Below are 13,647 nucleotides of genomic sequence, written 5' to 3' on the forward strand. Positions count from 1 at the left end.
TTGTCCTCCATCCCTCCTCATCATCCACCTCCTCTTCCTCCTCCTCTGTCATGGTTGTGACTTCCAGTGCCTGTTCCTCTCTCCCTCCTGTCTCTCTCCCGGTGTTCTCTCCCAGGTCCAGCAGATGTCCCCAGGGTCTCCCCCACATGTGGTTATGTGCCTCGTGTGGCCCAGCTGTCCCTCGTTGCTTATTATTTTCCCCTTGTGTATTTAAGTAATTTTCCGTAGTCAGTCTGTGTCGGATCATCTCCCTGTCCTGTCAGCCTTTTGCTGCCTCCCTGTGCCTGTCCGCCTTGTTAATTCCTGTGTGGCGTTAGTTGTTACCAGTGTTTTAGGTTAGTCAGCTAGGCTGTCTAAGTTAGGGGGCGAGACCAAGTTAATAAGCAGTGTTGGGGTTGTTACTCAAACAGGTTATTACATATTAAGATAAGATAAGATATTCCTGTATTGATCCCCTTGGGGAAATTCGGCGTCATAGCAGCATTGGGGAGGGGAGGTACGGGCACGGTAATAGTAGAAGACATACATATAGGCAATACAAATATAGTAAAGCAGTTATTAAAAATAAGCAGTGTAAAGAATATAATTAACTCTGAATATAAGATTATGAGCAAGTAAACATAGATATGGGCAGTGATGTGCAAGCTACTTGGAAAATGTAGTAAGCTACACTACTAGTTACTCTTGATTAAATATAGCTCAACTACAATGGAAGCTATCCCCAGATAAATGTAGCAAGCTACACTACAAGAACATGGCAAAAATAGCTAGCTACATCGGCACTACTTTTTATTTCTTACTTCATGATCACGTTTCCACCAAACAAATAGGCAGGCAAAAAAATGCTCAGTTTGATTGTTTATTATAAAACTGAAACAATCCCTCTGTCTGGCTTTTTGTGCCATCCTTTTAACATGAACTTGTATTAATGTACCTTGCGGTACCATGTACAAAATGTTAATAAAGTATGAGGAAAAAACTGTGGAAACGTAATAAATAAAAGGCAGTGAAACAATACTCAACTAAACACCAAAATATATACTATCTCTATTGGAATGGAGCACAGGATAAACTACTGTTTCAACTCAAACCACAGTAGCAAAATGACAATAACCTGAAGTTAAGGATTAACTTGTCAAATCGAGCTTGGGTCATCATGGGGGTATCACTCCTCCTGAAAAACGGTGCTACACTGCCTTGTTTCAAATGAACAGCATCTTCCTTCTCATTCTGGGGAGCACTCCTCGTTCTCGCATGCTCATGTTCCTTATTCAGGAAGGCAAGTTTAGCTGGGTGCAGCCTCTACAAAATAAAAGAAAGAGACCATTTGGTCAATGTTTGATCCGTTTTTATAGTATAGTTTGTTGATTACTTTTGATGCAGTATAAAGCTTTGTTTTTGGCTGACACAGTAAACACCTAAACACATAGGCGTTTTTTCAGTTAAACTCATACATTTTTCCAGATACGGCCATGGAGACGCATTGTTGTTATTGACGTCCAGGTTATGGACGTCATCTTCATCAATGCCATCAGCCCTGGAAACATTGAATACATCTGCCTCTGCCATTTTGTGCGGACTGGTCACTTCATGTGGTCTGTGTTTTGATTTTCGTTCCTGGTTTGCGGAGCCTTGGAGCGGCATGACCCGCCCTATCCTGCCTCTGATTGGCATACCCGTAATGTTTTGCCCTAAGCCCCTGACCTTACTCAATCGTGAGTCGTCATACTCATATCTAAACCAACCAACCATAGTGGGTTTTCTCTGCTACTTGTAGCGTCGCTACTGCCCAACACTGGATATGGGACTGTATGCCAGTTATCTTATACGTTACAATTAATATGGGCATATACTATACTATATATATACTATATATATACTACGAGTAAGTAAAGTGAACAGTGTACACAGGTGCAGTATACATAAGGTACCCTAACTGGCATGCTATACGTCATAAGTTGCACGTTGTAGTCCATTACTTACTCGTTACTTAGTAACACATATACATTTAGACATTACTCCCTAGGGAAAGTAACTCATTACACTACTCTTTACATTACTTTTACGTTGCACTTAAAACGGTCTGCACCAGATTGTTCTATTGTGTCTTTGTTCAATGGGACATGGGTGTGGAGGTCAGGCGAAGAGAGGGGACGTTTGGCACTCACCTGTATCCTGGACGTGTTACTCCTCTTCTCCTCTGGCAGCAGCCTGCACAGACACAACTTCAAGCGGGATGAAACTAGGGCCCAGGGCATGTTTATATTCGCTGTTCTCTAATTATGTCAATAAAGAGACAATAACGCTGCTCTCTCCATGCGCAGTTAAAACGTCAGCATAATGACGGCAAACAGAGATAGACAGGGAGCGAGAGGAAGCGGTAAGATGTATAAACGTTATGCCAAGACTCATAATGCCAAGATAATTGCAGTATATATTTGAACCCATTGCAATAGAAGGGGCAACATATCTATCTCACTCTCGCTGCATAACATGTACGTCCTCAGTGTGTGAACTTGAACAAGCTGTAATGTCTCGCTCTCTCTCTTTCACTTTGATGTATACTCACTCATCCAGATGCACACTTGAAACAAGCAGTAAACTAGGAGGGATCTTTTTTAAAGGCTCATAAGGAATCGTATCAATATTTATTTGAATTCACAACATTGCAGTATATATTTAAATCCAAAGGGTAATGTATCTCTCTTTCACTCTATTTATATATATATCTATCTATCTATCTATCTATCTATCTATCTATCTATCTATCTATCTATCTATCTATTTATCTATTTATCTATCTATCTATCTATCTATCTATCTATCTATCTATCTATCTATCTATCTATCTATCTATCTATATATCTATCTATCTATCTATCTATCTATCTATCTATCTATCTATCTATCTATCTATCTATCTATCTATCTATCTATCTATCTATCTATCTATCTATCTATCTATCTATCTATCTATCTATCTATCTATAAAGTGGGCTTTCAGTGTGCAGACGTGAACAAGGTGTAGGATTAGGGAGTAACATAGTCTCGCTCTCGCTTTCTCTCTAGTCTAATGTACTGTATATTCTCTCACTCAGATGTGCCATTGTAGTAAACTAGGATGGGTTCTAGTTATTGGTTGCAACTTGCAACTGAACAGTAAAAAAAGGGAAAAAAGGTTGTTGAAATAAAGCCCAGGCAGGTGTGTCACTTGGTCTTGAAATACAATTTAGATCCGAGTAAAAATAAAGTCAAAATGTGGTCTCGAGTACTACAACGCTGCTCCTCTGCACTTGGGTCCTTACGTCCTCCTCCTACTGCGTCTGTGTCTCTCGACGGTCCCAGTAAGTGCACATTGGCGATGCGAAAGTGGTCGGGGATCGGTGTCTCTTGTCCTGAAGTAGATCAGTATTCCGCTCACACTCCAGCTGCGGAGGCTCCCGCTATGTGCTTAAAATGACGCTCACGGGGCTCAATTCTGCCACTGAGTCAAGTGCTCTTCACATACCTCAGATCACGCCGCTTGTGCATAGACGGCTGCTTTTCACAGTGTTTTCTGTGAATGGCCTCCCAGTCGTCTAATCCCACTTCAAAAAGCATGTCCTCGTAATACACTCTTAATCCTTCACTCACCGCTAAGTGTATCATCATGTTCCTCTCAGCTTGACATGTATACGCGCCACACACAATACACGGTAATGTGAAAACTGCCAACCAAAGACCCGTGTATGGGATGGGGTTTAAATAAATTCCTCTATGGAATCATTCAGTGGAAATACCCACGATGCAGAGCTTAAGAGATCTGTTTATCATTATGACTGAATATGACCAAGGATTATGAGACAGCCAAACAAGACATCTCAAGGATAGAACAATTATAAGGAAAGTGACTGGTTTTCTCTCATTTCATTGTGACTTTTATCTGCCCAAGAAAGACTATTTCCCTGTATCGGACCTTGGTAAGACAAACACCGGCTGACATGGTTGACATCGACAGTGGAGACAGGCACTCTATTGCCCATCTCTGATGTGACTCGCAGAGACAGGCTTTGTCTCGGCCTTGTGTCTCTCAGGGGGACGGGCAAGACACATTTCACCTCGACGAAACCTGTCAACAGACAACACTCAAGGCTGATCGCCTGTAGACGTGGGAAACGGCAACTCTGGGGGGCACGTCAACACCTCCTTGATGTGTCTATATTTATTAACTCAAAACACACTGTATTTTTAGACTAGTAGGCACTGACTCCTCAAACTCAACCGAGCAGCGACGAGGCAAAGACAAATTGAGGAGACGTGCTGGTGATGAGATTAGATTAGATTAGATTGGGTTTGATTATTTGAGATGAGATGAATTGAGATGAGGTGAGATTAGTTTGGATTATGTTAGATATATTGAAATTATTTTTATTCGGAATAACCCCTTGAGATGTAGCATCTCGTTTTCGAGGGGATCCTAACACAATACAGCGTATGTACATTTTCAGAAAAAGAAAAAAAACACACAAAAAAACATTGGACATCAAAACAGTCTACAACAACAAAATCAACTGAGAAATGAAATTACAAGATAAGTAAACCAACATACAAGATCACAAAATAAACAGGACAAACAAAACAAAACAAAAATACAGCAAGGATAGGAATGGATCGTTACTTCGTACGAGATAAGTAATGAAAGTCATGATAGTATGTAATATATAAATGATAAAACTAAAAATGATAACTAAAAATGATAAAAATGATAAACTAAAAACATGTACATGTACTATGGAAGTAAGAAGACAGCGCATTTTTAAATAAATAAAAAGATGAGATGGAACGAGTATTTGCAGGTAAGTTATTCCAATCAGAAGGGGCTTTGAACAAAAAGGCTTTCTTGGCTGTTGCTTTTGAGAGTGTTGAAAGTGTATGTATGCAAAAATAGAGTTGGCTAGAATGCCTTAAATAATAATTGGAATAATATGGAGTCAAGTATTGTTTTAGATATTGTGGATAATTAAGATGAATACATTTGAAAATAAATTGTAACCAGTGGCGCTGTCTTCTTACAGTGGGAGAGGGCAAATTCAGTGTTTCATACATTAGACAGTGATGAGTTGTAAAAGGGCATCCAAGAGCAAATCTGCATAATTTATTGTAAGATGTATTGAGAGGAATGAGATTTGTTTTGGATGCAACCTGGTAGACAATATCTGCATAATCCATAAGTGGCAAAATAAGTTGAATTACAAGCTTTTTTCTAACAGAAAGAGTTAAACAGTTTCTGGAGTGGTAGAGAATACCCACACTAAGATAAATTTTTCTTACAATATGATCAATGTGACACTTAAATGATAATTCAGAGTCGAGCCAAACACCCAAGTATTTTGTGTGTTCAACTCTTTGTAAAGGTGTACCATTTAAACTATGAATAGCACATACACAAGATTTGGCTTTAGATTTGATGCACTGGGGAGTACCAAAGATCATTGTATATGATTTGCTTTTGTTGAGTAGTAATTTGTTAGCAGCTAACCAATGTTGCAAGGAATTAAAATCAGATTGCAGAGCTAATTCAATGTGTGATAGAGTGGATTTGGAGGTGTAAATGACTGTGTCATCAGCATAGAGCTGAATACAACATTCAGAAATAATTGAAGGGAGGTCGTTTATAAAAATAGAAAAAAGAAGTGGACCAAGAGTTGAGCCCTGCGGCACACCTCTTTGTTGAACTAATAAATCAGATTTTCTACCTTGAATTGCTACACATTGCTTTTATGTTAGATGAGGTGGGAGTGTGAGGTTTGATGTGACACGTTGTGATGAGAGGTGATGAGATCACATGATACGATGTGATATGAGATGGGAGTGTGATATTTGATGTGATGAGTTGTGATGAGAGGCGATGAGATCACATGATACGATGTGATATGAGATGGGAGTGTTAGATTTGATCAAACCATGAATTTGGGTTCTTGGTAAAAAAACAAAAAAAGTGAAGGGGGGGGGGGGGGGGGGGGGGGGGGGGGGGGGGGGGGGGGGGGGGGGGGGGGGGGGGGGGGGGGGGGGGGGGGGGAAGCCTTTAGCCTCGAATCGCGAGCCACTGAGGTGCCCTCTCTTTCCCGGAGAGACACGGACAGATGGCACTTTTATCTGTGCCTCTTTTGGGTGGGTGCTGTGTTATATTGTTACATCAAAACTGCCAAAATAAAAATAGAAATATTCACAAAATAAATTATTAAAATAGAGATGATTGAGCTACAGAACAGATGAGAGCTAGTAGCCATAGAGGGACTGGAGGACAGCTCCTGGGATGCATAAATTGTTCCTTGTGCATTGTTTCTAGAATTACAACTCTATCACTGCCTGGGCCTAGAGTTATGCACAGTATAATATATTGGGGCTGAGTGATATGGAATGTGATATAAATCACAATATTCAGAGTGACTATTGTCAATGACGATATACTGTATATCACTCTTCTTTAAATAGGTATGGGAAATCGCATTACAATTTATCATCTTGGACTGCAGTGCAATGGCAAGTCTGATACAATATCAAAATGGAACTGCCATTTTCGATTTAATTTCAAATACATTTTTGGAAAAAGGACACATTTGTGTGTCATCATTCACAATATGTACATGTAATATAATGAAATATGTAATATGTATTTATTTATAACACTATGATGACTATAGATGATACATTATAAATATCAGTATATTGCCCATAGTATTAGTTTATATTACTATGTAAACACACTAAATGCTTGTCTATGAGATTACTTATGCAGTTGTCCTCATTATGTTTGTTGTTTTGTAATGCTAGTCTAAGTTTGCCGTGGACAACACAGGGTCATGTTACATGTTGTACTGTTAGATATGTATCTGGGACACTGAATAATAACACAAGTACTGTATGTGTGGAGTATTTATGCATACATGTCTCCAAGTTAGATAAGATATCACCGCTCTGTGACACATCCGGAATGTGTGTGTGTGATTATTATCCACAGGACCTGGAATTCCTATAAATTATGACTGCTATCCATGAAATGCTCTGTCAAGCAGCTGATAAGCTAATGATATACATTTCTATCTACTCAGCTCAACATCCCACAGTTGTGGTGGTGTCCGCTTTTCATGCCCCCCACCCCCCGCCCCCACACCCCACCCACACTAATGTGCTTCGAGCCTCCAGAGGATTCCCATCTTTTCTCGAATTCAAGTAGGAAACCTGCAGGGACAGACAGGCATAATATACATCGTACCACGCATTTCAGCTGCAGCCCGCCCTTGAGTTGACTGTGACCCCTGAAAAGTAGGACTATTACTACCTGGAAAGTAACACATATGCTTCCGCCCAGGTCAAGGGTTAATTAGGCAGCAGTGGTAAACAACCGGACACCCACCGTATCCCTGTCAGTCATCGACCCCAGAGGTTAAACCACCAATCATCGTCTAGATGGGAGGGTCAAAAGGATCATCTCTTGCCACCTTTTTTTATTTGCTCAGTGTCTTTTTTCCTGTAGCCTGTTGAGACAGAGGATGATTCCAATGTGTCTTGCTTCTTCATCCATTGTGCACAACCTAGAGTTCATGAGGAGAGAAAAGGAGTGCTGCACCAGATAGAGGGAGAGAGAGAGAAGAAGAGAAAGGCACAGTATATACTGTATGGGACATATGCTGACTAGACATGTCTCCACCAGGGAACATTTGACTAGTAGCCTACATGGTAGGCGGTACTTAAGTGTAGGGGGTGTGGCAAACATGTAGACCAAGGAAAGCAGCTCTCCCTGCATTATTCCTATTATACTATTACAATTATGTACTATATACTCAGTATTACTATGTACTTCAAGTCCGCTCCATTTACATACAATTTACAATTAGTAATTTAGCTGACACTTTTATCCAAAGCGACTTACAAGTTCTGTACGACAAGTCATCAGGAAGGGCACAACTCTATCAGCTGAGTAACAATGTTCCTCAAAGTGTTGAGTGCAACAGTGTACTGTAGGTTAGTTTATTAGGACAAGTGCATAAGGTTAGTTAGGGTTAGATTTGAATACAAAAAATATATATATATATATTATTTCAGATAATGGTTGAAGAAGTGCGTCTTTAGTCGACGGCGAAAGATTGGACGGGTTTCGGCTGTCCTAACTGCCATGGGTTCATTCCACCATTGTGGGACAAGGACTGGTGGGACAAGGACTTGACTCAAGTCAAGCAGACTCAGAAACATCTTCTTTCCCTCAGCTGTCATTTCCGTTGCTTGTGCAAGGCCATCTCCATCACCAGGCTCTCTCTCACACACTCTCTCTCTTTCTCTCTCTTTAATGATAATAATAATAATAAACTCTATTTGTATAGCACCTTTCATACACGAATTGTGGCTCAAAGTGCTTCACAGCAGTAAACAATTTAAAAGAAGAAAAAGAAAAGACATTTGCACATCAATAGCAATGTATAAAGTGCCAGACATAAAAGCATAAAATAGATGGTAGCAAAATAGACAAAGTCAAGGTAAGGCATAGAACATTAAATCATAGTTATTATTAGGATCTAACATCTTAATAGGCTTCTATTTTCGCGGCTTGACTATCACTGATACACATCTTTTTAACTTTAGCTTTTGTGATTTATGATCACAGGGACTCGAACTCACGATGGTCTAGTAATTTTTACCCAAAAATTACTCTTTATTATTGCATAACAAAAAACAAAACAAAAAATGTTCTCTCTTTCTCTTGCTCGCTTTCTCTTTCACTCTCTCTCTCCCTCTCGTTCTCTCTCTTGCTCTCTCTCACTCACCGTCTTCCAATCAGAGTGTGGATGAGTGCTCCCCTGCTCACACTGGTTTACTCTCAAGAACTCAGTGAGAAGGACTTATGTTTATAATACCGGTACTTCGTTTTCAAGTGTTGTGCGTAAAAGGACAATGGGTCTCATTCCCGAACGAAGTTACGACAAAACATTTCGTCTTAGCCAGATTTCGGCCCATTTAAGACATATTAGGGCTGGGAGTGGGAGTCCCCAAATGTTCCTGAGATCAGATTTGATTGTGGCTGAGATTTAAGAGTGCTGAGGAGCAGTCTTAAATCTGCTCTCAGCCACGATCAAATCTCATGATTGATTGACTAATTAAAAATTTCATTATAACTTGACAGACTGTGTTCTCAACAAGATACAAGATACTTTAATGCCACACAACGATGGTTGGTGGTAATTGTTTTCGGTACAGATGTTGAGCACTGGTTACATCAAACATGAAACAGACATCAAACATCAAAAACGTCCAAAACATATATACATAAATACATATAGGACAGTCACGGTAACAGTGTCAGTCAGTGACAGATGCTTGCCCGTCTGTGCAAAGGGGGCCGGGCCAGGGTGTTCAGTGTTCGGACTGCTGTGGGGAAAAAACTGTTTGTGATAAGTGGTGTGCTGGGTGAGAGGGGTCGTTGACTATTTTAACAGAGCGGGTGACTGTGCGTGAGGTGTAGATGGAGTCCAGAGAGGGGAGGGGACAGCCAATTATTTTGGAGGTTGTCTTGATGATGCGTTGGAGTTTGTGTTTGGTGTGTTTGTCAGTGGAACCGTACCAGACTGTGATGGATGAGGTGAGGATACTTTGAATTATGGCAGTGTAAAATTGGACCAGCAGGTGTTGTTGGACTCTGTACTTCCTCAGTTGTCTGAGTAAGTACAGGCGCTGCTGGGCCTTTTTGATGATGGCAGTGGTGTTAATGTCCCATTTGAGTTTATTGCTGATGTGGGTGCCGAGGAACTTGAATGAATCAGTTAGGGTTATGGGTTGGTCTCATAGTGATTCCTTCACGTCAACGCTACAGGCCTCCTTGGAATTAATTACTTAATCATAATTAAAATAAATATGACAATATTTGTACATAAGAAATTACGCATTTGATGTCGGAAAAATAAATAATATGGATTCATCTGATCACAGGGCAGCTGCTTAACCAGATATCTGAACCAGCTATTTTGGACAAATGTATAATTACTTTAATTACTCAGATATTCAAACACAATTATGCAATTATTGTGAAATGATTGAAAATAATAATTATTTAATGCCTTCTGTGGAATTTGTATAAACGTATTTGTTACACATCTGTTTTAATGATTAATTATATACATTTGAAAGAATGCAGGTCAACATGCAATGTATCCCATTGATTGGTATACAATGGGACAGCCCTTTGTTTGATTGATTGATTGATTGATTGATTGATTGAAAACTTTATTAACAGATTGCAGAATGGGTACAATACAGTACAGCTCAATACACACAATTGTTAAGGGGATGCAGACCAGAGAAAGAATTGCATCTTGTTTACATCAGGGTCCCCCATTTTCAAGTCATCATAACATATATGACACACACGACACAGATAGACAGTACTGCTACATCTATACATTTATGACATACCAGATTTGCAAATACAGTACTGTTTGTGATACAAAAAGAGTCCAGAAAAGAGAGTACATTTGACGTAGAAACTGTTGGGTAGGAGGGGTGGGTGGGGGATAGACTTACACTGTACAAGCAAAACTGTACATTGGAATATTGACAAAACCATACTTGGTCATTTACTGTACATTGGATGGGGTTGATATAGCTATAAACCTGCATTCCTTCGAATATATCATTAATCAATTAAACTTATATTGAAATACACTATATAGCCTATACACCAACACTGAAATGACAGTGGATAAATAAATAAGAACTAAAGCTAATCGGTGGAAATAGACTGCATTATTAATATTCCATAACAAGTCTTGTGTGCGCCTACGAATGAACAGTAGCCTATAGGCTTAATTATGGAATAATAACTGGGCGGCTACGTGGCGTAGTGTGCAAGGCGCTCGCCACGAATGACGGAGACGCTGGGCTTGCCTGTTCGAGCCCAGCGCTCCACATTGCTTTCAGTTTAGCTGGTCGTTCATACTAATACACATTGGCCGTATTAGGGGGTGGGAAACTGATGGGTGGGGATCGGGCGTTGTGGACAGCGACTCCTACAGGTCGGTTGGTGCACCTGCGCAGTAGAATCAGGAAGTGTCGGGGGCAGCGTGAGCCTCCCACGCGTTACTCCTCGCCACTGAGAGATCGAGCTGCGCAGGTGAAAAGATGCGACTGCTGTTACCTCAAGTACATGTTGTGCATGTTGAAACTTGAAATAGCACTTTTGTATTTTTGTATATAAAAAAAATAAGCATTTTTTACATGCATTGTTGTGCATGTTGAAATTGTAGGCCTGCCAATTGATGTCCACAGATGAAGCGGTCAAGGAGCTTGACTCGACCTTGGTTCTCTGTTGGTCACCATCCTCCTTGGCTGCATCCCTCTCCTCTCTGAGAGACTGCATCTCGTCAAACAGAGACTGCTCAGTGATGGGAGGTGTGGCTGCTTCCTCAACTTGGGCTGCTGCCTCAACTTGGATGTCTTGGCTGCAACGTTTAGTCCTCTTGTGGGGAGTCACTTTAAATGAAATAAAAACCATACTAATAAGAAACTGCAATTTAGGAACCCATTGATTTTGGCACATAACTGAAAACTAGATGATATCACTTACGATGGTATGAAGAGGAGTTCCTTTTTGCACGCCGCTCATGGCGACTGATGTTCGTTGACGTAGATGGTGTAGACTGTGATGTTGAAGGGAATACAGATGGAATGTAGTCTGGGTGTGTTTGGTCATTGACCTTTGCACCTGAATGAATGAATGAATGAATGAATGAATGAATGAATGAATGAATGAATGAATGAATGAAAACGTTATTAACAGATTGCAGAATGGATACAATACAGTACGGCTCAATACACACAATTGTTAAGGGAATGCAGACCAGAGAGACTTTCGTCTTGTTTACATCAGGGTCCCCCATTTTCAATTCATAGTGACATTTGTGACATACTCAACATACATGACATCATGACATTTATGGCATAGGGACATACATGACATACAGGTATATAGTACTGTTACATTTGTGACATAATATGATATGCAAATATACAGTACTGTTACCCCATAGATCCTGACAGAGAGTATATACATATGACATGTATATTACAAGCAATACGACTATTCAATAACAAGTCCTTAGAGCAAGGACAACAACACTGAATGTGATTGATAAATAGTATACTAGTAACATATAAAAATGAAAAAGGCATGTAGGCTACACTGAGAATGGACTATTATGGGGAAGTAGCTAGCAGAGACTGCTAGCTAATCAATCAATCAGCTAGCAGCTAACATCTGCTGTTTACAGCCTCACAGCCAATACAACTTAATTTACTATATAAATATGTGTTCCTTATTCTCACCTGTTATGAAATGGGTAGAGCAGACATACGTAGAATTTGACTTGGGGGACCAGGGTCTGCTTTGGTCGACTCTCCCGTCTGCTCTACCCAGTCAAAGGAAGTTGACTTCGAGAATATACAGTACTGTTTACAGTATGTGTACAAGGGAAGACTACTCGAAATGTGTTGTTTTCTTTGTGCATTAAGCCAGTCAATTTGCTCTTTGTATGGGATTATAACGGAGTTGTTCTTGTTTGTGTGCTCCCCTCGCATTTGGCGATCAATTGGACTTGAAAACAGCAGTGACCACCACTCGTTAGATCATATGAAACAGTAGCCCCTGTCACGTCACGTAAGCGGCAGATAAAACAGTGAAGATCAGATCATTTAACTTACCACTTAATCCAACGTTCATTCCCCACAGCGTCTCCGGTGACCCGAACACCAGCCAGTATTTACCCTGGTCGATTTGGTCGTCAACTCCTGCACTGTTCCCGGCACACGCTGCCGATTAAGGGCACGTACTTGGTCCTCAATAATGGACATTAGTGGACAAACCACTAAAACAATGGGGTTTACGTGCCATTTGGAATAGCCATAGGTCTTTGCTGTAGCCGGTATTTTTGTATTTCCGATTCACATTTAGGAGGCATAGCAAGTTCGGTTGTCTCGAAGGAAGGATATAATTCCAACTTGACTTTGACTTTGCGCCTCCTGGCGGCACAAAACAGAAACCGCACCCACCCTAATAAAACCATTTGACAAGAGCCGTTAACGGGCGGCAGAGGGCGTTGAAACGGCGGTAGGAGGGACCTCAATTTGCAATGCTGTAACTGTATGTATGACTTAGTCCACATTGCAGCCGGCTTGTGGGAGGCAAGAAACAGCGTTCGTGACAGGGGAGGGTTGAATTGGATGATACGAAATTGGGATGGGAGAAAATATAGAAAATGGGAGAAAAAGTGGATAAAAAAAAATTATGGAATAATAAGCCATACTGCGTTCATTCATTACGCCCGCCGTAGGCTATATATATTATATTTCATTCATTCATTCATATACAGTACTGCGCCTGCACGCGTGTGTGTGTGTGTGCGCGCGCGCTGCGGCAGGTGTACCGCGAGCTGTATATGATGCCAATACATTAATCTAATCTAGTTTTGATGGCGCACAAGCGTGATTACGAAACCTAGCCGCATTTATCGGAGACGCTCTCTGATTGGCACTGACTGACGCTAGGTTTCGTAATCACACGGCTCACAAGACTCACAAAGCACTTCCGCCATTCCATTTGCACACAGCTGCGTCACTAGTTGC

General features: G+C 40.7%; 1 protein-coding gene and 1 long non-coding RNA gene across 2 annotated transcripts in view; one reads left to right on the forward strand and one right to left on the reverse strand.

The window, feature by feature from the left end:
* Window positions 1-13,647, forward strand: part of edil3a (EGF-like repeats and discoidin I-like domains 3a) — a 467,410-nt gene that overhangs the window by 219,943 nt on the left and 233,820 nt on the right. The window lies entirely within an intron of this gene.
* On the reverse strand, window positions 11,191-12,950 carry LOC311241970. The gene is made up of 3 exons (XR_014620589.1): window positions 12,727-12,950; window positions 11,594-11,731; window positions 11,191-11,499 (listed from the first exon to the last, which is right to left on the reverse strand). It is a non-coding gene; the product is annotated as an uncharacterized lncRNA (long non-coding RNA).

This window comes from Notolepis coatsorum, assembly GCF_963971535.1.
Source record: "Notolepis coatsorum genome assembly, chromosome: 1".
Classification (NCBI taxonomy): domain Eukaryota; kingdom Metazoa; phylum Chordata; class Actinopteri; order Aulopiformes; family Paralepididae; genus Notolepis; species Notolepis coatsorum.